Source organism: Meriones unguiculatus, chromosome 6 (genome assembly GCF_030254825.1).
Source record: "Meriones unguiculatus strain TT.TT164.6M chromosome 6, Bangor_MerUng_6.1, whole genome shotgun sequence".
NCBI classification, from domain to species: domain Eukaryota; kingdom Metazoa; phylum Chordata; class Mammalia; order Rodentia; family Muridae; genus Meriones; species Meriones unguiculatus.
Window position 1 is genome coordinate 101,905,936 of NC_083354.1, and position 22,832 is coordinate 101,928,767.

Sequence of the window (22,832 nt, forward strand, 5' to 3'; positions counted from 1 at the left end):
GGTTTTAGACCCAGGACAAGCTGCCGAGGTGTATATTTAACATACCAAAGTGGACCTGGCCTCCAGGTTCTCCCAGCATCCCTCAGTCCCTACCTGTTAGAGGGCGTGGCTGGCACACCCTGCCGAACACCCAGTACTTGGGAAGTGGAGGATCCTGGATCGATCAGGAATTCAAGGTCAATTTCAACTATGCCAACCTGGGCTACAGGAAATTCTATAAAAATAAAATAGTCTGGTGTGGTTGATACACACCTTTAATCCAAGCACTAGAGAGGCAGAGCGCTTAGAATCTCTGTGAGTTTAAGCCCAACTCACCCAAAGAATGCCAGGCAAACCAGGGCTATGTAGTGACATGTTAATTTAGGAAGAAAAAAAAGTTAGGCCAGGTGTGGTTTTTGGGATCTTTAATCGCCTCGTTGAGAGCTAGATACGGGTCATTCTTTCAGTTTTAGGTCAGCTTGGTCAACCCAGTGAGTTCCAGTGAGGGCAGAATGGCATAGACCCAGTCTCAAAAACAAAAATAACAAAAGAAGATTAGGAGCCTTGACTCTTGAGCAGTATGTAATAACCAAACTGCCCTCATCAGAAGAACATGTACATGAATCTATCTATGGATCCAAGCATGAAGGGAGTTTGTTTTTCCAAGACAGGGTTTCACTATGTAGCCTTGGATGTCCTGGACTCCATTTGTAGACCAGGCTGGCCTCAAACTCGCATCAATCTGCCTGCCTTCCATGTGCTGGGATTAAAGGCATGTGCCACCATGCAAGGATGGAGTTGTTTTTGTTTTTTTGTTTTTTTTTTTTTATAATATTATTCTGAAATTCTGAAGCCTTGATTGGCTTTTTGAACTCCTGCCTCAGTTTCTCAAGTAGTGATGGGATTACAGGCATGAGTCACCATGTCCATCTTAGAAGTTGGCTTTTCTTTTCTTTTTTTTCAGCTTTTAGGAACTTTATTTTCCTTCCACCTTTGCTCAGGTGCCCACAGAGGAGCTCAGCACCCCTCAGTGCTGGCTCTAATCCACTCGCTGGCCTACTCTATGGGAGCTGCTGACCAGTCCTCAGTGGCTGGCTGGGCACTCCAGTCTTCAGTTGGGAACAGCTGCATGGGCACAGAGGGCACCCGCACACCCTCAGACCAGTCTGCCTCTTCAGGCTGAGCAGCGGTGAACTCAGGAGCTGGCGCAGCCCATTTGCCCTGGAATTCCTCTTTGGTCATGGCCTTCTCAGCGGCAGCCTGCTCCTCTTTCTCAGTCTCCTCCGGGTCTCTGTAGAAGTAAAGGTCAGGCATAACCTCCCACGGGTGCTCACAGGAGATAGTGCCACTCACGCAGAGTACTTCCTGGGTCAGCATCCACCACATCAGACCCACTGAGTGAGCTCCCTTGTTGTTGCATGGGATGGCAAGGCCCACATAGCGCAGAGGGGAATCTGTGTTACACAGAGCAATGGTGGGCAGGTTGATGTAAGAGGCCTCCATGAGGGGCTGGTGGGCAGCCCTGGGTTCAGCCACCACTAGAAGCCGTGGCTCCCTGAAGGCTGCTTGGATCTGGTTAGTGAAGGTCCCAGGTGTGAAGCAGCCAGCAATTGGAGTGGCCCCAGCAGCAGCGGGGAAACCAGCACAGCCTGCTGGCCAGTGCTCCTGGAGGAGATGCTGCTGACAGCAGCAGGGTTCTCAAAGGGAACAATAGTCGGAGCTGCAAGCAACAGCTTTTCCCAGGTCCTCTTCAGATTTATGATGTAGATTCCATTACTCTTCCTTTGTAAATGTATTGCTCCATCTGAAAGTCAAGGTTGGTGCTACCTAAGTGGCCAGGAATTTCCAGGGACAGGTCCATACGGCCTTGCTCTTGATTCCCAGTGTAATTTAAAGGGAAACTTACACAACATCCAGAACCCTTGATGTCCTACAGATGAAGATGTTGGCTTTTCAAAGAAACTTATTTTGTCTAGTCTAACATGTTGGAGGATGGATAGACAAGACAGATATTTGGGTCTGGGATAGGCTGAACAGAGTACCCCTTATGATAGCCAAATGTTAGCATGGGGCTACTTTACCTCCAAACCACTGAAACACACACTAAGTGTACAGTAAAGACAAGACTGCTTTCATTTTGGGAAGAAAAAGTTAACAGTTAACCCCAGTGATCAATGATTTCCCCAAGGGCTTTTTCGAAAAAAAAAAAAAAAATTGTTCCTTCCTTTTCTCTACTAGTTAGGAACCCATTTTACCCTGTGCTCCTCCACAAGAACACATACAAAGAGGCAAAGCTAAAAACAATAGTGTCTCTCTTCTGAGGGATCACTTCATTCCCTTAGAGCGTTGCTTATCTTGCAGAAGCTTAAGTTCACTGCGCATCTGCAGACACATCACTGTGTTCTCTCCTAGCCCTGTAATCCATTCTCCTCCGAAGCTAATGGGATCCTGTACCCCTGCCCACACAGATCCTCATCACTCCAAGCCTTAAACCTACAAGATTTCCACTATTTTCAAAATGTTTTAAAGAGCCAGCCGTGGTAGCGCGTGTCTGTAATTCCAGACTTTGGGAAGCTGAGGCAGGAAGACGGCCAACTGTGGGACCCTGTTTCAAGACAACAGAAGACCCCTGGCCACATAATTTTTAATTAAAAAATTTTTAATTCTAAATTTAAAGAATGTTTCAAATTTAATGCTGGGGCTCGATCAATAGCTCAGTGGTTAAGAGCACTGATGACCTGGGTTCAATTCCTAGCGCCCACATGGTGGCTCACAGCTGTGTATGACTCAGGTTCTGGGGGATCCAGCACCCTCTTCTGACCTCCACGGACAATAGACATGCACATGGTGTGCATACATGTATCCAGGCAAAGAATACACATAAAATAAACCTAAAAAAGTTGATGCTAAGCTAAAACATCCTATGATTTCAGTATCTCTGTGTTTAATCCCAAGGGTCCACTGTGTATATGAACTATATAAAAGTAGATTATGTCACAATGTGGATTTTTATCCAAACCAGATAAAATGAGAACAGTGGAAGGCTGGCAGTGGTTTGACTGAGAATGTCCCCATAAGTTCATCTATGTGAATGTTTAGTCAGAAGGCAGCACTATTGAGAAGAATAGGAGGTGTGGCCTTGTCGGAGTAGGTGTGGCCTTGTTGGAAAAAGTGTGTCACTGGGGGTGGGCTTTGAGGTTTCAAAAGCCCAAGCCAGGCCCAGTGTTGCTTTCACTTCCTCATGTCTTTGGATCCAGATGTAGAACTCTCAGCTCCGTCTTCAGCACCGTGTCTGCCTGCCTGTATGTTGCCATGCTTCCTGCCATGACAATAATGGACTAAACCTCTGAAACTGTAAGCCAATCCCAGTAAAATGGTTTCTTTTATGAGTTGCCGTGATCATGGTGTCTCTTCACAACAGTTAGAACACTGATTAAGACAGAGCTAATACTTATTTTTTTAGTGAAAACAGTGATCACCATTACTGTTTTATATTCATTGTGTGTATATATATTTACATATATATATATAATATTATATATATTTGGCTTTGGTTTTTGTTTTTTTGGAGATAGGATTTCTCTGTGTAGCCCTGGCTGTCCTGGACTTGCTCTGTAGACCAGGCTGGCCTTGAACTCACAGAGATCCGCCTGCCTGAGCCTCCAGAGTGCTATAGGCATGTGCCACCACCACCCAGCCTCATTGTATATCTTAAGCTACCTCAAACTCATGATCTGCTCGCTGCAACCACCCAAATTCTGGGATTTCAGGAATAAACCATGATGTTTGGCCACATGATTGATTTCTATTAATTGGGAGGCTGAATCCTAAGATTTCTTCACAAATACTGTGCGGCACACAGATTGGTTGCCTAGGTGGATGTCCTGGCTCTCTTCAATAGCCACAGATGTCACACCACTTTTTTCTCAGAAATCCTTAAATGCAAACCAGTCACCTTCATAAAGCTGAGGTGAGAACATGTGGGGGAGGGAGGATGGCCCACAGGTGCACAGGCTTCCTGCACAAGTTCAGGCAGCAATCCGCTATAGGGCTTTCACACTAAATAGAGTAGCTCCTGTCTCCCCAAATTTGGTGATATTGTTAAGATCAAAAAATACTAAACACACACACATTATGCTTCATAAACATACCAATGAAGGTTGGTTGGTACTCGTCTACAATCCCATTACTCCAGAGGCTGAGGTGCAAAGCCAGCCTGAACTGTGTAGCAGGCCCCTGCCTACCAAAGCAATTCTCAGCAGAGAGCGTCAGAGAGCCTGCTCGCCAACCATCTCACAGGTCCACAGTAAGATAAAGAAGAGAAAAAAACCCAGCCCAGCATCCACACAAAAACAGACATGTAGACAAATAGAATAGAATGAAAGGGCGAGGGAGGACCACACAACTATAACATCTAATTTTATTTCTCAGTTTATTATTTTAGACAAAGTCTCATGTCGCCTAGGCTGGCCTTGAACTCACTATGCAGCCAAGGGTGACTTTCAGTTCTTGATTTCCCTGCCTCCATCTCTCAAGTGCTAAGATACAGGCATGAACACACCACTGTCCTTTGCTTCATTTTTGTTGTTGTTAGCTCAGAAATTCCAAGCCCTGAGAGACCACTGGCCTTAGGAGCAAGGTTTATTATTCTTGTTTGGTTGGTTTCTCTTCCTGTGTAGACCAAGCTGGTTTCAGGCTCACCGAGATCTACCTGCCTGTGCCACCTAAGTGCTGGGATTAAAGCCGTGTATGACTGTGTCCAGCTAAGGAAGCTGTTTTACATAGCAAAATGTTCCGGACTTAATGAGGAGTATAAACAGCCAGGTTACCATAATGTTTGGTGCACACTGTCATCCCTTAAAGGCTTTCCCCTGAGCTCTAGTATGTATCCAAAATTCGGATTTAGCGCTGGGAAGATGACTCAGCCCACAAAGGCACCTGCTGCAAAGCCTGATGACCTGAGTTTCCATCCCCAGGACCCACGTTGCGGAAGGAGAGAACCAACTCCTCCAGGCTGCCCTTTCTCTACGTGTGTGTGTGCTCCTCCCCACAATAACTGTTGTTGTTTTTTAAGGATTTAAATAAGCTTGTCCCAACTCTCTGGAGACTTGAACTTCACTGAGGGAGAAGAACACACAAATTATGATGACAGGGAGCCAGCTCAGTGACAAGAGTGCTTACCTATACTTGAGATTCTGTGTTCCATCTCCAGCAGCAAAAATAATTATGAAGGTTAAAAGTTAATCAACTTATGTACAAGTTGCTATGGAAACGTGGAAAAATGAAATACTCTCTTCTCCTCCTCCTCCTCCTCCTTTTCCTTCTTCCTCTTTTTCTCCTTTTTGGAGACAGGGCCTCCCTTTTAAACTCAGGCCAACCTGAACATAGCATGCCTGAATTCAGAATAATCCCCTTGCCTCAGCCTCCTAAATGCTGGGATAACAGGCATGAGTTACTGTACCCAGGTTAGAAAGAAAGCCTTAAAGCTGAGCTTTTAAATACAAGTGAAATATGCTAAATATAAGTGACTGTTACAGAGATCGGTGTATTTGGAGGGTAGTGGAGAGACTTGAGATGAGGTGGAGAGGTAAGTGCAGAGAGACTGATTGGAGGTTTAGGATGGGACTTCAGTGACAGAAAGCTTGTGTCACACACAATAAGGCCTGGGTTCAGTCCAAAACAAAACAACAACAAATGCTTTGGTTTTTTCCTGGTAAGAAGAAATGAGGAAACAGAAAAGTTTTTAAACACAGAATTGACTACACCAGCCCTTACTAACATCTGTTTCCTTCATACTAATTATATGGCCATCAATCAATTTGATTTTTACCTTGGCCTTGATGTAGGTTCACCTGCCAAGAAGAAATTTCCTTTGGAAACAAGGTATGTTGCCTTGCCATGTTTGTTGATTTGAAAAGTAATGAAGCAACTGTTTCTTCTAAATTTGCTTAGTTTGAGACAGTGTACATGAATCTCACATATTTAAAATATAATCATCAAGCCAGGCACAAAGCCGCCTGCCTGTAATCTAATCCCAGCACTCAGGGAGGTAGAGGCAGACAGATCTCTATGAGTTCGAGGCCAACCGGGTCTACACAGTGAGTTTGAGGACAGCCAAGGCTACACAGAGAAACCCTGTCTCAATAAACAAAGCAAAACAAAACAAATTATCCGGCCCTGCTTAGAGGACCATGCCTGAACTACAGCTCTGAAACCTAAGAAATACCTAAGAAATCCCACTTCTTACAGTCCTACCCCAAAGGCTGGAGACTACGGTACTCAACAGATTGCCTCAACCTGCCTTCACCTCACTGAGGACACTGAGAATTCTCCTGACCCTTCTCTGTTTTCTCTTTTCTCTCTTTTTTTTTTTAATTTACTTTAACGTGTGTGTGGCACTATGTATTTAACCTAGTGACTCACATGAACTAAGAAGGCCCCTTCCTCTGAGCTATGGCTCCCAGCTCAATCAAAACAGCAATGATTTCACAAGATGGCAGTTTCACTTTGAAAGTCCTTAATGTGGCACATTTAGGAGATAGAGGCAATAAAATCAGGTGTTCAAGGTCATTTTCAGCTACATAAAGAGTCCAAGTCCTCTATTGAGGGGCGGGGGGGGCATATGAACCATGAGAAAACCTGCAATTTTGTGAGCTAATGAGGTATAATTAAACCATTTAATGCATAAAGATAGATGAACAACAGTAACACCTAATACTGTCATCTCCCAATAAAGGAAGGTGGCGCTCTTCGTGGTCGACCAACATAAGGTTTCCCTCTCTCAGAAAGACATGAAGAACTCCTATGTACTGTCTCCCATGGTGGTGCACGCTTACAGTCTCAGCACTCAGCAGACTGAGGCAGAGAATCTCAAGTTGGACACCAGCATGGCCTGCCTAGCAAAACCCTGTCTAGAGAGGAAAACAGAACAAGCCAGCTACGCACCCGGGTGTGCAAGCCAGTAGAAGAAGAAAGAACCCACAAGCTCCGGACTGTTGCAGAACTCAGAGCGAGTCCATCTTGGACAGCCTCACTGTGGGCTCGCTCTTTTCCCATCTTGAGTGAGTAGCAATAGCTGAGTGGACAGGGGTGCCCAACTGAAGGGAGGCAGACAGGCTGTTTTCCTGCTCCTGAGAGAAGAATCAAGTCTTTCTTTTGGCTCACTAGGCTTCTCCACCCAGCTCCCCAGGCCTGTCACGGCCAGAGGTGTGTTATGCAAAGTTACCATGCCTCCCTCAGCAGTCTGCGGAAGGCTCACGCTCACTGAGCAAGTACAATTAAGGTCCAGCCTTCTCGCCACCCTTGTTTAAGTCACCTGACCCAACAGCCCCAGGATTCTACTGTTGATCCCGCTATCATGCTTTTCAGGTTTTCTCAAGTGATGCCTGGTGGAGTCGTGATTCGGAAACCGCATCCTTCTCCTATATTTGATGTCACTGTAGCTGGCACGTTAACATCTACAAAGTCACCTCCAGGGGAGAGGCACAAGTCACACCCACACACAGTTTGGTGCCTAGGGGCAAGTTACTCAATAACTCTGGATGCTGGTTTCTTCCTTTGTAAAGTGGAGCTTTAATAATGGGCTAAGCGCAGGCTCCTAAGTTCACTGTGAAGGTTTAACAGGATAATGTGGTAAAAGCACTTAGCTCTGTGCCTGGTAAATAAGGTAATTAACTTAGTCCGAGTCTAAGTCCCTTGTGTTCTGTCAGATATTCAGTCCCATACAGATCAATGGTGAGCCAGACTGGACACAATCCAGATGAGGGATTGGCCAAGCAGCCTGGACTGACATGAGACCTTGCGCGCATGTCATAAAATGTCACAGTGTACCCCAAAGATTTTACAATTTCCTAGTGTCAATTAAAATTATCAAGATAATAAAAATGATGATACAGGCTTTGCTCTCAAAAAATATCACAGTCAAACCGGGTAATCCCAGCACTCTGGGAGGCAGAGGCAGGCAGATCTCTGTGAGTTCAAGGCCAGCCTGGTCTACATAATAAGTCTAGGACAGCCAAGGCTAGACACAGAGAAACCCTATCTCAAAAAAATATAAAATTATGTATATATTGGTCTAATGTGATGTGTTGGCAATCACCAGAGAAAATGTGAAGAGGAAGAAAGGGGTTGTATTGGCTGGTTTTATGTCAACTTTACACAAGTGAGAGTCGTCAGAGAGGAAGGAACCTCAGTTGAGGAAATGCCTCCATGAGATCAAGCTGTAAGGCATTTTCTTAATTAGTGACTGATGTGGGAGGGTCGAGTCGATTGTGGGTGATGCCATCCCTGGGCTGGTGGTCCTGGGTTCTATAAGAAAGCAGGTGGAACAAGTCGTGGGGAGCAAGCCAGTAAGTAGCACCCCTCCATGGCCTTTGCATCAGCTCCTGTCTCCATGCTCCTGCCCCAGCAGCAGTAGAAACCCTAACAAGACAGGGGTCAGGAGTGAAAAGAGAGCAGAGAGCTTTTGGAGAACCAAAGTGAGAATAGGCTAGAAAACAGAATGGAATACCAGGATGGAATGCGGTAGAAAGAATAATGGAATAATCCATGGGGTCATGAAGATGATTTTTTTTCTAGGATCATGAATTTTAAGTATGGATGATTACGGTCAACTATGTGAAGAAGAGGGAAAGAGGTCTTAGGGCTTTAGAGGAATGAGTTACCACAGGTGTGAAGGGTGGAAAGCAGACCCAAATGGCTACCTTAAAGGTAACACTATGTGAGGTGAAGAAATGGGACCATGACATAGCTCTCTGTAGCATATATATGTATAAATATGCATATATATCTATTTTCTTTTCCTTTTGGAGACAGAATCTCACACTATAGGAAACTGTAGTCAACTTGCTTATTATCCAATATGGCCTTAGTCCAGCTTCCAGTACTACAAAAACAAACAAATAATGGCTGAGAAATCTGGGTACTCAGGAGGCAGATGCAAGTGATCTCTCTCTTTCTCTCTCTCTCTCTCTCATGTGTATGTGTGTGTGAGAGAGCGATAGAGAGAAAAGAGAGAGGGAGGAGAGAGAGGGGAGAGAGAGAGAGAACAGGGAAAACAAGGTCCAAAGGCTCTAGACCAGGGTTCTCACACCTCCCAAAGCTGCAATCCTTAAATATAGTCCCTCATGTTGCGGTGATCCCCAACCATAAAATTATTTCATTGCCATTATGAAACTGTAATTTTGCTACTGCTATGACTATGATATAAATATCTGATATGCAAGGTATCTGACATAGGACCCCTGTGAAAGGGTTGTTCAAGCCCAAAGAGATTGTGACCCACAAGTTGAGAACTGTAGAGGCTGTTAAGATGATGAGCACTTGAAGATAGATAGAGAGAGAGAGAGAGAGAGAGAGAATTGAGAAATCTTGGTGCAGAAATTTAAGAAGAGTAAGGTATTGTGGATAATTCTCAGGCTCCTGAGCTTACTATCTAAAACAGCACCAAAAGGTGAAAGGCTGGGGTTGTGTAGAATTGGCAATCTGACTTTGAAGTCATCTTGAGACATTTGAAAAGAAACGTAGGAAAATATATACACACGATAATAAAATACTGTACATATCAGCTAGCAGTGTATGTATATGCATGTCTATAGGCTGTCTACATGCAGGTGGTGGGATGGATGACTCGATGATCCGACGAGAATACTCATCCTGGTTCATTGAAATGTCATTTGAACTGATGGAAGATTCAGCACCCACAGGTAACTGTGTTAGGAAGGGAGTATAAGGAGGGTGCTGGGCTGGTAAGGGAATGCCTGGGCAGATGCGAAGGTGGCAGCTTCATGGGTCCGTAAGGCTGTTAGTGACCTTCTTCCCCAGCAGCCTGCATAGCACATTCTGGTACAATGAAAGTGAGCCAACAGGAAGGAAGTGATCACTGAGTTCCAGGCGGTGTCTTCAGCAGCAGGGTCTAATCATCCAGTTCTAGTGAGGAACCAAGAACAATGCCGATAGCGTGCAATATTGGGGGTGCCTCTGGGCCTCCCTCACTAACAATTCATATAGAGGTCGCCCACATCAGGCACTGGCGTCAGGCTTAATAATTTATGGCTTCTGGCAGTATGGTCATTCACCCGTGCAAGGTATCTGCCTTCAAACTCTCCTTTGAAAGTTCTATTTTGAAAAGCTTACAAAGTAGTAGGTTTCTATTTGGCTTTTCAAACATTCCTTTTTGTTGCTTCTAACTCCTCCCTACTCACCCTCATATTCCTCTTACCACTATTTCTACTTACACATTTCCACCCATAGGAATATAAGTTTCTTTTGAGGCAGGGTCTCCTTTTAGAGGCGTAGCTAGCCTTCAGCTCTTTCTGTAGACCAGGATGGCCCTTAAACTCACAGAAACACTCCTGTCTCCACCAGGATTAAAAGAGTACGCCTGCCTCCATACCCAGCCTGGTAATACAATTTTTGATGGTTGGTCCTTAGAGTCTGTTAATAAACCAATTAATAAAGAAATAAAAACCATGTCCAAAAAATGTTTTACAAGTGGGTAGTTATTGAATCTGAAGGCCAGAAACGCTTAGCAAACCAAAATACAATACTTGCGAAGTTTTTGTGTAAGTTCACAAGCATTTGTTGGAGATCGTTGGTTTAGCTTGGTAAGGTCTGCGAGAGCACAGACAGTAACCACAGTATGAAATGGTATGTTCTAGAAAGAAGGAAGAGAACAGGGGTTTGAGAACTGGGTATGGGGCTACGCACCTTTAATCCCAGCACTTGGGAGGCAGAGGCAGACAGATAGATCCCTGTGAGAAGCAACCTAGTCTATAAAGTGAATTCCGGGAGAGCTGGGGCTATTATACAGAGAAAACTATCTCAAAAAAAAAAAAAAAAACAGCAAACAAAAGAAAACAAAAGGGGCAAGTGGCAGGTGAAATTACCTCGGAATACGCCACATTTGAGTGTCACCTATGATGTCATCATGGCAGAAGACGTAAAAAACAAAACCATACATTTAGCTTTCTTTTCTTTTTTTCTTTTTCTTTTCTTGAGTCAGGACTGGAGATTTTTTTTTTCTTTTTTCTTTTTTGGTTTTTCGAGACAGGGTTTCTCTTGGGCTTTCTTGGACTTGCTTTGTAGACCAGGCTGGTCTCGAACTCCTAGAGATCCACCTGCCTCTGCCTCCCAGAGTGCTGGGATTACAGGCGTGTGCCACCGAGCCTGGCTTGGACTGGGGGTTTTTTGACACACATTTTGGAAATCACCCATTTACAGCAAGTTATTAAAATCAGAGCAGATGAATAAACAAAGGGAAATACACAAAGTGGGAAGAGGCTTCTGCAGTACAAGAGCTTGGACGCAGGGCCTTGTGCGTGTTAAGCAAGCAATTTCCAATTGAACCACCACCCTACCCAGTCAATAGAGAACATGTGAGAGTGTGTTACACAAGGAAAAGGCGAGACAGGAATCCCTGCGGTAATCCCACACGTGATAATCATTTTCATCCCGTTATATCTGAGTCAGGGCCCGGGTCTGTTTCTTCCACTCAGTCTTGAAGAAGAGGCAGCTGTTCATCTTGTCTGTACAGCCCTTCCTATGCTCAAATACTGTCATTAAGAAACCTAGCAGTCTTCTAAGTTGGGCTAAATAATCTCTAGCTCCTATTTCTCCAACCCTTTCATCATCTCTGTGACTCCCTGTTGAATCGCGTCCATTTCTCCACATCCCTCTGTAAGCTGTGGAGTCTGTGGCTAGCTTAGATGCTGTACTTGCTAGGCTCACTTTGAGGGTCATCAGAGTTTCCTTAAATCAACCTCTCCCTCTCTTCTTCTCTCTTCCTCTCTCTCTTTCCCTCTCTCCTTCATTTCTTCTTGTTGCTGTTGTTTTAAAGACATAATCTTGATCTATGGGCTAGCATCAAACTTGCCTCTGCCTTCTAGGTACTAGGATATGTATTATCACTCTTTAGCTATGTTTAGTTTCTTTTTCTTTTTTTTTCTTTTAAAAGTAGACTCTCACGTGAGTACTTAGAAACAAATCTTCCAGATAAGATATACAACAATGGCATAACTGTTTTAGGGGCAACGGACTACTTCCTGATTAGATCTGATGTCTGGTACCACAACCCCACCATTGCCTTGCTTTTCCCTAGACTCTTTGTCTTTTAGAATTACATCATCATATACTTTTTTTTTTTTTTTTGAGACAGGGTTTTTTTTTTGTGTGTGTGTGTAGCCTTGGCTCTCCTCAAACTCACAGAAGTCCGCCTGCCTCAGCCTCCCTAAGTGCTGTGATTACAAGAATGCATCACTGTGTCTGGCTCGTCATATACTTTCTTTGCTTCCTATTGGCTATTTTTTTTAAGATTTATTTATTATATATAGGATGTTTTGCCTGCCTGTGTGCCTGCATGATAGAAGAGGGCACCAGATCTCATTATAGATGGTTCTGTGGTTGCTGGGGATTGAACTTGGACCTCTGGAAGAGCAGCCACCTGGTGGCACAAAACCATCTATAGTGAGATCTGGTGCCCTCTTCTCTCTTAACCTCTGAGCCATCTCTCCAACCTCTTGGCTATATATATATATATATATTATGCTTGCCATATACAGCACATGCACAGAGCCCAGAGGGTAAGTTTTAGGAGTCAGTTCTCAATTTTACCGTGTAGGTCTGGGAGATCAAATGTGTGGATGGCACATGCATATATGTAAATGTAAGTGCCTAGCCACGGGGCTTATGTGAGCAGCAGAGGACAGACAGGGGTGCCAATCCTTGCCTTTTACCCTGTTCTCCACTGCACTGGTTAGGCCAAGAGTTTGTGGGCATTCCCCTGTCTCCACCTCCCATCTAGGGACACCAGGACTTCGGAAGCCCACAATTAATTCTGTCTGGGCTTTCTGAACCCTCGGGGACTTGAACGTGGGTCTTCATAGTTGTGTGGTAAGCATGTTACTCGCTGAGCTACCTCCTCAGCCTCACTTATCAGTGTATATTAACCAGACATAATGAGCTCATGATGACACTTTCATTACATGGATATAATGTTTTGATCACATTTACCTCCCCTGACCCTTTCATGTCCTCTGCCACCCCACTTCTCTCTCAGCTTTTGATCTCAGCGAGCACCAGGCTAAGTAGGTGAACTGTCACTCCATTACTGCTAGGCAATGTGATGGTAAGATTTCTGGCTTATCAGAAAATGCTGTGGTGAATTGAAATTGTCTGTTTCGTGAATTGTCACAGCAGATGGTCCACCATGAATCTGGGACACAATCGAGGAAGCACTTGTATCCTATGTTTGCCGCTAAAAAAAAGATAGCAGCCAGGAGTGGGAAGCCTGTAATCCCAGCATTCGGGAGATGGAGGCAGGAGGGTCTCAGGAGTTCAAGGCCAACCTTGGCTACATAGTACATATCAAGCTTGAGGCTACCCTGGGCTATCTGAGACTGTCCAAAAAAAAAAAAAAAAACTCAATTTTTAAAATTTAAAGCAAGAATAAAAAAAAAAGAAATATAAAAAGCAGACAATGCATCTTAATTCCTGTGAGAGGCTTTGTTTTGGTCCCACTCTGTTAAACAGCAATTCCTATGGGAAAGGAGAAAACACTCTGCTCAGTTAATAGGTCATAGGAAGGACAGCAGAAAATCTTAGAGGTCACGGCCCTGGTGATATACTGTCTCACTCATTTGGCCCAATTACCCACGCTCTATTCTTAGCCCCTGGAAATTGGGTGATTGTTGACCTCCACAGTTGCATGCCCTCCCAAAATGTCACTGCAAGGGTTCTGTTATCAATCGTTCTTTCCTTGGTGTGCCTCAGAAAGCACTTGATGGGGCTTTGCAGCCAACAACAGCAAAATGATAGTGTTTGGAAGCTAATTAAAGAATTTGGCTGCCTTTTAAAGAGTTCCACAAGAGGGTTAGGAACACAGCTCAGAGGTCCCTAGTCTGCCCACAGCCCTGACTTCCGTCCTCAGCCCCACGTAAACTAGGCACTGTGGTGTTTGCCTGTCAGGAGGCAGGAGGTTCGGGTGTTCAAGGCCATCTGAGACCACTCGGCTAGTTTAAGGTCAGCCTGGGAGACACAGACAGTCTTAAAACACAAACAAATGAAACAAGTTTCACAGGAGATCTTCTGGTACCAATGCTAAGTGTTACCTAGCAGCACGGGGTCAAATGTTGTACTAATAAACAATTGTCTGCATAACAAACTACAGAATTTATTATGTTGGAGGTGTCTATGAACCCAGGAATGTGAGAAATAGTCCCAGAGAGCTGACAATGGCTCTGTTTTAGCCAGTTCATTTGACCTTCCCTTCCCTTGACTCAGAGATGGACTGGTTCTAGACATGCTTTCCAACTAACTATATGGTTTTTGTGTGTTTGTTCTGTTTTGTGAGATAGGATTTCACAGGGGCTGGCTGGCTTGGAACTTCCACTCCTGCCTCCAGGACTGTAACCACGTCTGGCTATGCCAGGAGTGTTAGTTTAGCTATGGCTTCTTTTGGGGGTTTTGGGTTTTTTGTTTTGTTTGTTCAGTTAGTTGGCTTTGGTTTTTTGGGACAGGGTGTCATATAGGCCAGGCTGCCATGGTGCTCACTATGTCACTGAGGCAGGCGGATCTCTGTGAGTTCGAGGCCAGCCTGGTCTACAACGGGCATCCAGGACAGCCAAGGCTATGAAGAGAACCCTTCCCCCACCCCAATATTTTTTCAGACAAGTTTATACTTCTTTTAAGTAATTTATATTTTCAGAGTAGTAATCTTATCATTAATCAGTTATATAACCCTGAAAAGTATGTATTGAATGGACAACAATCAGTAACATGGGAAGAATAATATAAAGTTCTGTGTACTATCTTTAAAATGTTAGGCAGGTGGTGGTGGCACATGCCTTTAATCCCAGCACTCAGGAGGCGTGAGGCAGGTGGATCTTTTGAGTTTGAAGCCAGCCTGGTCTTCATAGTGAGTTCCAGGATAGCCAGAGCTAAGAGAGACTTTGTCTCAAAAAACAAAACAAATAATGTTATGGTTCCAGGCTGGCCTTCTGCATCAGCTTCTTGAGTGCTGGGATTACAGGTGTGGAGCCTCACTTGCAAGGTCTTTCCATTTAAAGAATCCTGTATAGTCAAGGTAACATTCCTAAATTAACAATCACAGCTTGGTGTAGGGGCACAGCCTATAATCTTAGCCCTTGGTAAACAGAAGCACAAGGATCTCTGGGAGTTCAAAGTCAGCAAGGCCTACAGAGTAAGAGCCTGGTTTAACCAATATAAACAAACAAACAAATAAATAAATCAGTGAGCTGGCTCAGCAGATAAACATGCTTGCAAGCCTGAGAATTTGAGATCAATCCCTGGAATCTACTGAATGGAAGAAGAGAACAGACTCCCACAAATTGTCCTCTGACCTCTCCATGTCAAAGACCTGGCCCTGAGACACACACAGTAAATGTAATAAACAAAACTTTAAATGTGAGCTGGGTGTTATGGCACAAGCCTTTAATCCCAGAACTCAGGAGCCAGAAGCAGGGAGTTTGAGTGAGTTCTAGGCCAGCCAAGGCTACACAGAGAAACCCTGTCTTGAAAAAACAAACCAAAAAAAAAAAAGAAGTTAATGGGTTTCTCTGTGTAGCCTTGGCTGGCCTGGACTGGCTTTGTAAAACCAGAGATTAGCCTGCCTCTGCCTCTCCAAAAGCTGGGATTTCAGGCATAGGCCACTGACACCCCCCACCCCCACCACCTTTTTGGTTTTTGTTTTGTTTTGTTTCGCTAGAGAAAGGCTTGCAGGCAGGGCACCCCACCCAGCTCTGTTGTTCTAGTTTAACCCTAACTTTCTTTGTTAGAGGTTCTGAATTTCAAACAGATGCAATCACCCCCGAATAATGACAAGTTCTACCCTACACCCTAACTGGAGGGCCTGCCTTTCTTTGAAGTAAGGAGACTTGCATTTTTGCTGCTGGGATCTCCTCCAGCCCAGGTCTGATAGGTTATCGCTATCTAAGAAGCCCTCCCCCACCTGATGAGAACCCCTACTTCCCCTCCACGGGATCGGATGACTCAGGTTTTAGAAATGCAGAGGTCGAGCGTCCGCCTTCAGCATGCAATCACAAATATGTTTCTTTCTGTCTTTTTCTTTTTCTTTGGATGGAACATTTGCCCAATAATACTTGAACATTTTCCCCAGGACAACAGCAAACAGTTTGGCGCTTGCCCAGCGGCGTTTTTGTTGTGTTTTATTTTCGGAGGACCTCTTGTAGGCCGCAGACGACTACCTGCAGAAGACTCATGGTTTTGAATACTCCGATGTCCCCTCAGAGCTTCCTTCCAAACCTGAGCCTCGCCTTGAGCATCAAGTTTCTGTCCTTAGCAGGAAGGCCTTAGAGGAGAGTCACCAAATGTGTCTGGCCTGTCCACGCGTGACACCCGGATTGCAGAACCTTCTCCGTGCCAAACCAAAAGGGATTTGCTGCCTGGGACATGCTGGATTGGCGTAGGATTGGGCATCACGTCTCTTTTTAGCCCAACTATGGCTTTTTTGTTTGGTTGTTTTATTTTGTGTTCTGAGACAGGGTTTCAATATATAGCCTTGGCTGTCTCAGACTCGATTTTGTAGACCAGGCTAGCCTCGAACTCACAGAGTTTGCCTGCCTCTGCGTCCCCGAGCGATGGGATTACAGCCCTGTGCCACCTGGCAAACTATGGCTTCTTGAATCACCCCCTCTGTTAGCTTTCCTTCATGCTGCTAAGGATTGACCCAGTTTCTTAATTCTTCACCGTTGCACCAAGTATTTTTTGTCTATCTCTGAAAGTTTTCTAGGAGCTTACAAACATGGGCTGTGAAACTTAGTTATCAATAGTGGAAAACTGAAAGATGATTCCCAAAGGCGTTGTTTCATATCATGTGATGACTGAAATGCAGGTGCTGGGTCGGGTATGAAAACACACACCTTTGTTGTTGTTCTGATGCAGGAGCTGCCCTAAGTTGCCCAGGCTGGCTCAGGCGCTCACTGGTTCCCTCTGCTTCCCACTCATCAGGGTGCACTCAGGTGTGCACCCTGAGTCTGTCGGGTCCTTCTACGTAATCGTTTTGCCGTTTATTTCTTCCTTTTTACTTTTCTGTTCTTTTTTTATGTTTGTCTTTTGAGACGGGGCCACACTCATGTAGCCTAGACTGCCCTCAGTTTGGCAAGGTAGCTGAGTGCGACCTTGAATTCCTGATCCTCCCGCTTGCTGAGATTAAGGCCTGGGCCTCACCTGACTTCATTTTCATTTATTCCTGACTCCTTTCCCTACTTCCCTTCTGGCCAGATCTCAAGCTGATATCAACTGTTGCCACAGCAAACACCATCACCCCCCCAAGCCCAAGAGAAGGCACACCTAAATTCCTACAGAGTTGGCTTTCTAGGCTTGGTGGCCCTGAGCTGATCCCTGGTCCCCAGGGGGTGGGGGGTGGGGTGGGCGGGGATCCAGGTCCTCTTCTCGGCCTTGGTTACAGAGCCTCCCATTAGACTTGGGGCCTCCAAGCCAGGTAGAACATGACCGACTCATAGGCAATTTCAGGCCTAGACCTTTTCAGTCTGAGCCCTAGCACCACCCTTGAGAGACCCTAAACAAAAGCATCTACTCTGCTCTTCTGAGGCCCAGTTCCCTCTTCCGTTAGAAAGCAGTGGCTCCTCACGGCTTCGCAGGCACATTAAACCGTGATATACCGTCACAGACATGTTAACAACAGTCGCCATCCTCATTTTTAAAAAGCATACTGTGGCCATACTTAGAATCGTGGGTACTCTAGGGCAGAGGCAAGAAGAAGATCAGAGCCACTAAATATATAGTGGACTGGAGGCCAGCCTAGGCTTCGTGAGACCTCTGGCTCAAAAATAAATAAATAAAACGAAGACAGAGACCAAACGAAAGTATGATTTGGGAGTGGGTGGGGTTCAAGAGAGGGATTCTCTGTGTAGCCTTGGCTGTCCTGGAATTCATCCAGACTCAGAGATCCACCTGCGTCTGCCTCTTCATCGAGAGAGGAAAAGCGTGCGCCACCACCGCCAGGCTAAAAGCATTATTTAAAAGACAGAGCTGTGCAAATATTCAGAATCCATTAGTCTTGCACAGACTAGTTTCACTGTGTCAGTTGGAAGCTGACAACTTTGGGGCTGAAGAGATGCCTCGCTGGGTAAGGTCACTTACCACCAAGCCGGGCAACCCGAATTCAGTCCCCAGACTGAAGAGTCTGTTTCCCCGAGCAGTTCTCTGTCCTCTGCTAATTCTCTGCTCAGTGGCACGCACACCCACAAACACACACACAAAGGAAAAAAAGTAGATAACTACTCAGAAGGCACATTGGCTTTTGATCAGGGAAGAAGGATTACAGGCCTCAGCACTAGTCAGGTACCACAGCGGACCCAGGTGGAGGGCAGTAAGGAGGATAGCAGCGTGAGCAGGAGAATCTTGGGAACATGCTCAGCTAAGACTGACTTTTCATCTTTTGGACTTTTTCTTGTTACATCGAAGGTGGAGGTAAAACTGGGCATTCCACCATCTTTTGTTGTATTATTTGGACATTTGGATCTTTTGTTGTTTTTGAGATTTGGCCTTACTATGTAGCACAGGCTATCCTTGAACTCATGACAAATCTCCCGCCTTGGCCTCCTGAATTTCATCCTACGTTGTAACATTTCTAGGACCTGGGATTCAAATGAGTAGACAGCAAAGATTGACTAGGTTTTATGCATTAGCCTGAAAATTTCACCCACAACAGTGTTTCTGAAAGAAAAAAAAATGTATCCTATCTTCCAACCCTTAAATGCATTTTTGGAATGCAATCTGTTTGAAAATGAAATAACAGGGAAGCCTGTACAAGTTAACTCTCCAAAAAAGTTTGGAGGTAAAAAGCATATCGACTACTATGAAAAACTTATTTCTAATGGAGGCTAAATTTTTCAGTGCTATCTTGGATAGATTTTGGAAGGATCTGGACTCTCTATATATAGATGAGGCTTATGGATTAAAAAAATACTTAAGTAGATGCTAAGACTTTAAAGCCGAATTACAGATCAGTTTGATCATGTTTAAAGATCACAGAAACCTTTTCTTGTAGCCCTGGAGTCAACTAGACTAGCCTCTACTTGGTCCACTTGCCCACAGTCAGCTGTGGATGAAGATATTAGAAGGAAAATTTCAGAAATAAAACAGTTTGTACCTTTGTTCTGCCAGCAGGATCTCACTATGGTACCCAGGCTGGCCTAGGACTCACGGTGGTGTCTTTGTCTCTCAAGTTCTGAGATTACAAAGTATGTGCTGTTCTGAGGAGTGCAATAAAATCTTGTGCTGGCTTGATCCCTCCTGGGCTGTGTCATTCTTTTATCCGTGGAATCCACACTGTATACACGAGTCACCATTTTTAAGTCCTGTGAGCCATCGGACCATCTATCAGTATACTGCAGAATGGGTGTGCAGGTAACCCTCATTTTACTTAATAACAGCCTTAGACCATCAAGCATTCTGACGGCAGGATGCTGGGCATGATGCAAGCATGGAATCCCAGCATGGGAAAACAGACTGCTGTCTGAGGCTGCCTGGGCTACAGAGGGAGAACCCATCTCAAAAAGAAAAAAGCAAACACAAGGACAGTGACGGCAAGGATGTCCAGGGCTTGAAGACGGTAGACATGGTAACTCTGGTGCCATGTGACCCTGACACACACAGTTCATTCAGAAACAAACTTAGGATATACAGGAGTAGGTAAAGGAGGACAAATTTGCTTTGGCTTGCAGCCTCAGAGGCCACTGGCTTCACTGATCCTGGGCTTGTGAATGGTACGGTAGAACCTCCTGGAGGAAAGCATGGGGCTGAACAAAATGGCGCACTACGTGGTATACTGAAAGCAGAAAGTAGAAGAGGCAAGATAGATCCTGGACCAGTATCACAAGCTAGGGTCAAGCCTCCAAAACATGGTCCGCCTCCCAAGGGTGGGAATGACTTCATTCCTCACCACCACAGATAAAATCTTTGGTTTCAGACATTTCTGGGATTCTGTGACATTATCAGTACTTCTCAGCCTTCCTAACGCTTCTGCTCCCTCAAACAGTTCCTCATGTTGTGGTGACCCCCCAGCCATAAAATTATTGTTGCTACTTCATGACAATAATCCTGTTCCTGTTATGAATCATAAGGTAAATATTTATGCTTTCTGATGGTCTTAGATGACCCCTGTGAAAGGGTCGTTCAGCCCGCCCCCCAAAGGGTCGTGACCCCATGGGCTGAGAACCACTTCCCTAGCTTAAGTGAAGATTGCTACATTCACATTAAGATAATTGGATGCATCTAATTTGTAGTACTTATACAAAGCCCACTTATATCAAAGGAATAATCACATTTGCATCAAATAACAGCCAGGTAAATAAAACATCTCTGCAGAGAATAAATGAAACAGCCCAGCCATCATCTATTGCCTCTCCTCATAACATTCAGAATCACTTATGTTTATAATTTGAACAATTAATTGGGGAGTTGGAGTCTAATAATTTCCAAAATTCAACAATGATTTTTAGTCAGTATAGGTATAATTTTAAAATTCTACCATAGTAATTGTGATGGTTTGAATGGAGAGAGGCCCTCACAGGTTCATGTTTGAATACTTTGTCGCAGTTACTGGAACTGTTTGGAAAGGATTAGCAGGTGTGGTCTTATTGGCAGAGGTGTGTCTTTAGGGGTGGGCTTTGGGAGTTCCACCATCTTCCTCCCATCACCCATTTCAGATCCAGGTATAAGCTCTTAGCTGCAGCCAGCCACCTGTCACCTCCGCTCAGCGTTGTGGGCTGTAACTGTCAAAAACCATAAGCCCAAGTAAACTGTTCTTTAAGTTGCCCCAGTCATGGTGTCCTATATTAGCAACAGAAACATGACAAACACAGCAATTTTGCTCAAATAGATGACAATAACAGAATATCCATTAGTGAATATTTCTACCCAACTCACGCCTCCAACATATTGAGTTATAGCTGCAATCCTAGTGAAATCTGTGATCAAGAAAAGGGTTAGAGGTTATAGGTCAATGATAAACACTTACCCAGCATGTTAGGGCCTGGGTTCAATTGCCACTATTACAAAACAGACAGAAAAACATACTTGGACGCTAGAGAGATGGCTCAGGGTTTATGAAGGCTTATTGCATTGGTTCCTAGCACCCACGTGACAGCTCACAAACTGTAACACTGGTTCCAGGGATCTGACACCCTCTTCTGGCCTCCAGCAGCACCAGGCATATGTATGGTCCATGTACTTATGTACCAGTGTCTCATGCATAAAATAAAATCTTTAAAAAAACAAAACCGAACCAGAACATTCTCTTCCATCGAGAGGCACAGAACAGGGCCATCTTGAGAACCAAATTCATGCAGGTCCCAGATTTCCTTCTCTGTGCAGTTGGACTGTCAATATGAGTGCAGCGCCTCTGGTGCCTTTCTAAAGAACACACACATGGTCCTCCAGGTGGCTGAGCCAGACATCAAGAGAACGTGGCTCACCTCACTCTCCTTAGGCACGCCATCAAATAGACAAGTCATTTTAATTTTCCTTCCCAGCTTCATCTACTTCCCTCTGCCCTTCGAGCAGATGAACACAGTAGCGCCTGCCTTACTGAAATTTCTAGACCTCCTGATCCTCCTGCCCCTACCTCCCAGTGTTAGTAATACAGGCCTGCCTCACCACAGCTGACTCTGTTGTTTGCCTCTCGCTGCTCCTCCTGCCTCTCCCTTCCACCTAAACACCCCACTCCTTGCTCCTCTCCTCTCTCTCTTCCCACCTGCACACTGCTTTTGAATACCGATTTACTGACCGTCTGGTATGTACATCCCATTTCTGTTTTGCTCGAATGCTTCCTCCTCCATGATCCCCACACCAGCGCACCCTGCCCCGCCCTTACCCCCAACTCATACGCCTGAAATCTCTCTTCATTATATTTAGACCTCAGCTCAGAATGGACCTCTTTCAGAAATCTTTTGTTCCCAACAGTCCCAGATTTTCCTATGTGTTACTCTTAGTGGTAATTTCGGTCTACCTCATAGTCAAACTGTGAGCTTGCCCTTCTGAGTGAAATCCTACTGGCCCTTGAAACTCAGAGAGTATTGGCACTTCAAACAAACTTTCCTACCCTTGATCTTCCAGCAACCTGTTTCATGAAAACAATAATAAAAAAAAATCTGCTTGCTTCCAGGGGATGCCTGCTTAAATAATATGCACACTCATAATCCCCATCCTCCACTGAGTTCTTACACTCTTTTGGACATCATAACAAATAGCTAATCCCACCATCCCAACTCATTCATTTTTTCCCCCTCCTGTGCTGGCAGCCTTTTCCTTCAGTGGAAATGAATTCCATGTACCTCATAAGCGTGCCCTGGGGCAAGCAGCATACGAAAAGGAAAACTGGCTTATTGCCACCAAAAAAATACCAACTCAGCAAATTGTCCTTTTCTCCTAAATGTAACCCAATGAAGAAAAGTGCTTACATCACTAAGGCTCCCCAGGCCCTGGGGAGATCAATGACAGCTGATTTCTCAATCTCTCCAAGCACAGTAGAGGGCAAATGCCTAGATGTATGGGAGCTGCACAGTCACAGATCTGTGAGGTTGCTTTAAAAGCTCGCAAGACGACACACAGGCAGTCAGCGAGTTTGTGACCTCCTGCTTCCTATTTTGAAATCAGAGGGAGGCTGTCCTTCAGAGTTAAAAAGATACCGGAACACATCCTTCCACCATTTGGGAAAATACCTGGGTGTGTGTGTGTGGCAGAACAATCTCCTTATGCCAGAATAAATAAACTGATCTAACAGTATAGTGATCTCCTGGGTAAGGGATGAAGACAACCCCGCCCATTCCTTGCTCAAAGTATGTCTTCCTCTC

General features: G+C 44.8%; 1 pseudogene; it reads right to left on the reverse strand.

The window, feature by feature from the left end:
• Positions 1-996: 996 nt before the first annotated feature.
• On the reverse strand, positions 997-1,840 carry LOC110551018 (small ribosomal subunit protein uS2-like; annotated as a pseudogene).
• Positions 1,841-22,832: the final 20,992 nt, after the last annotated feature.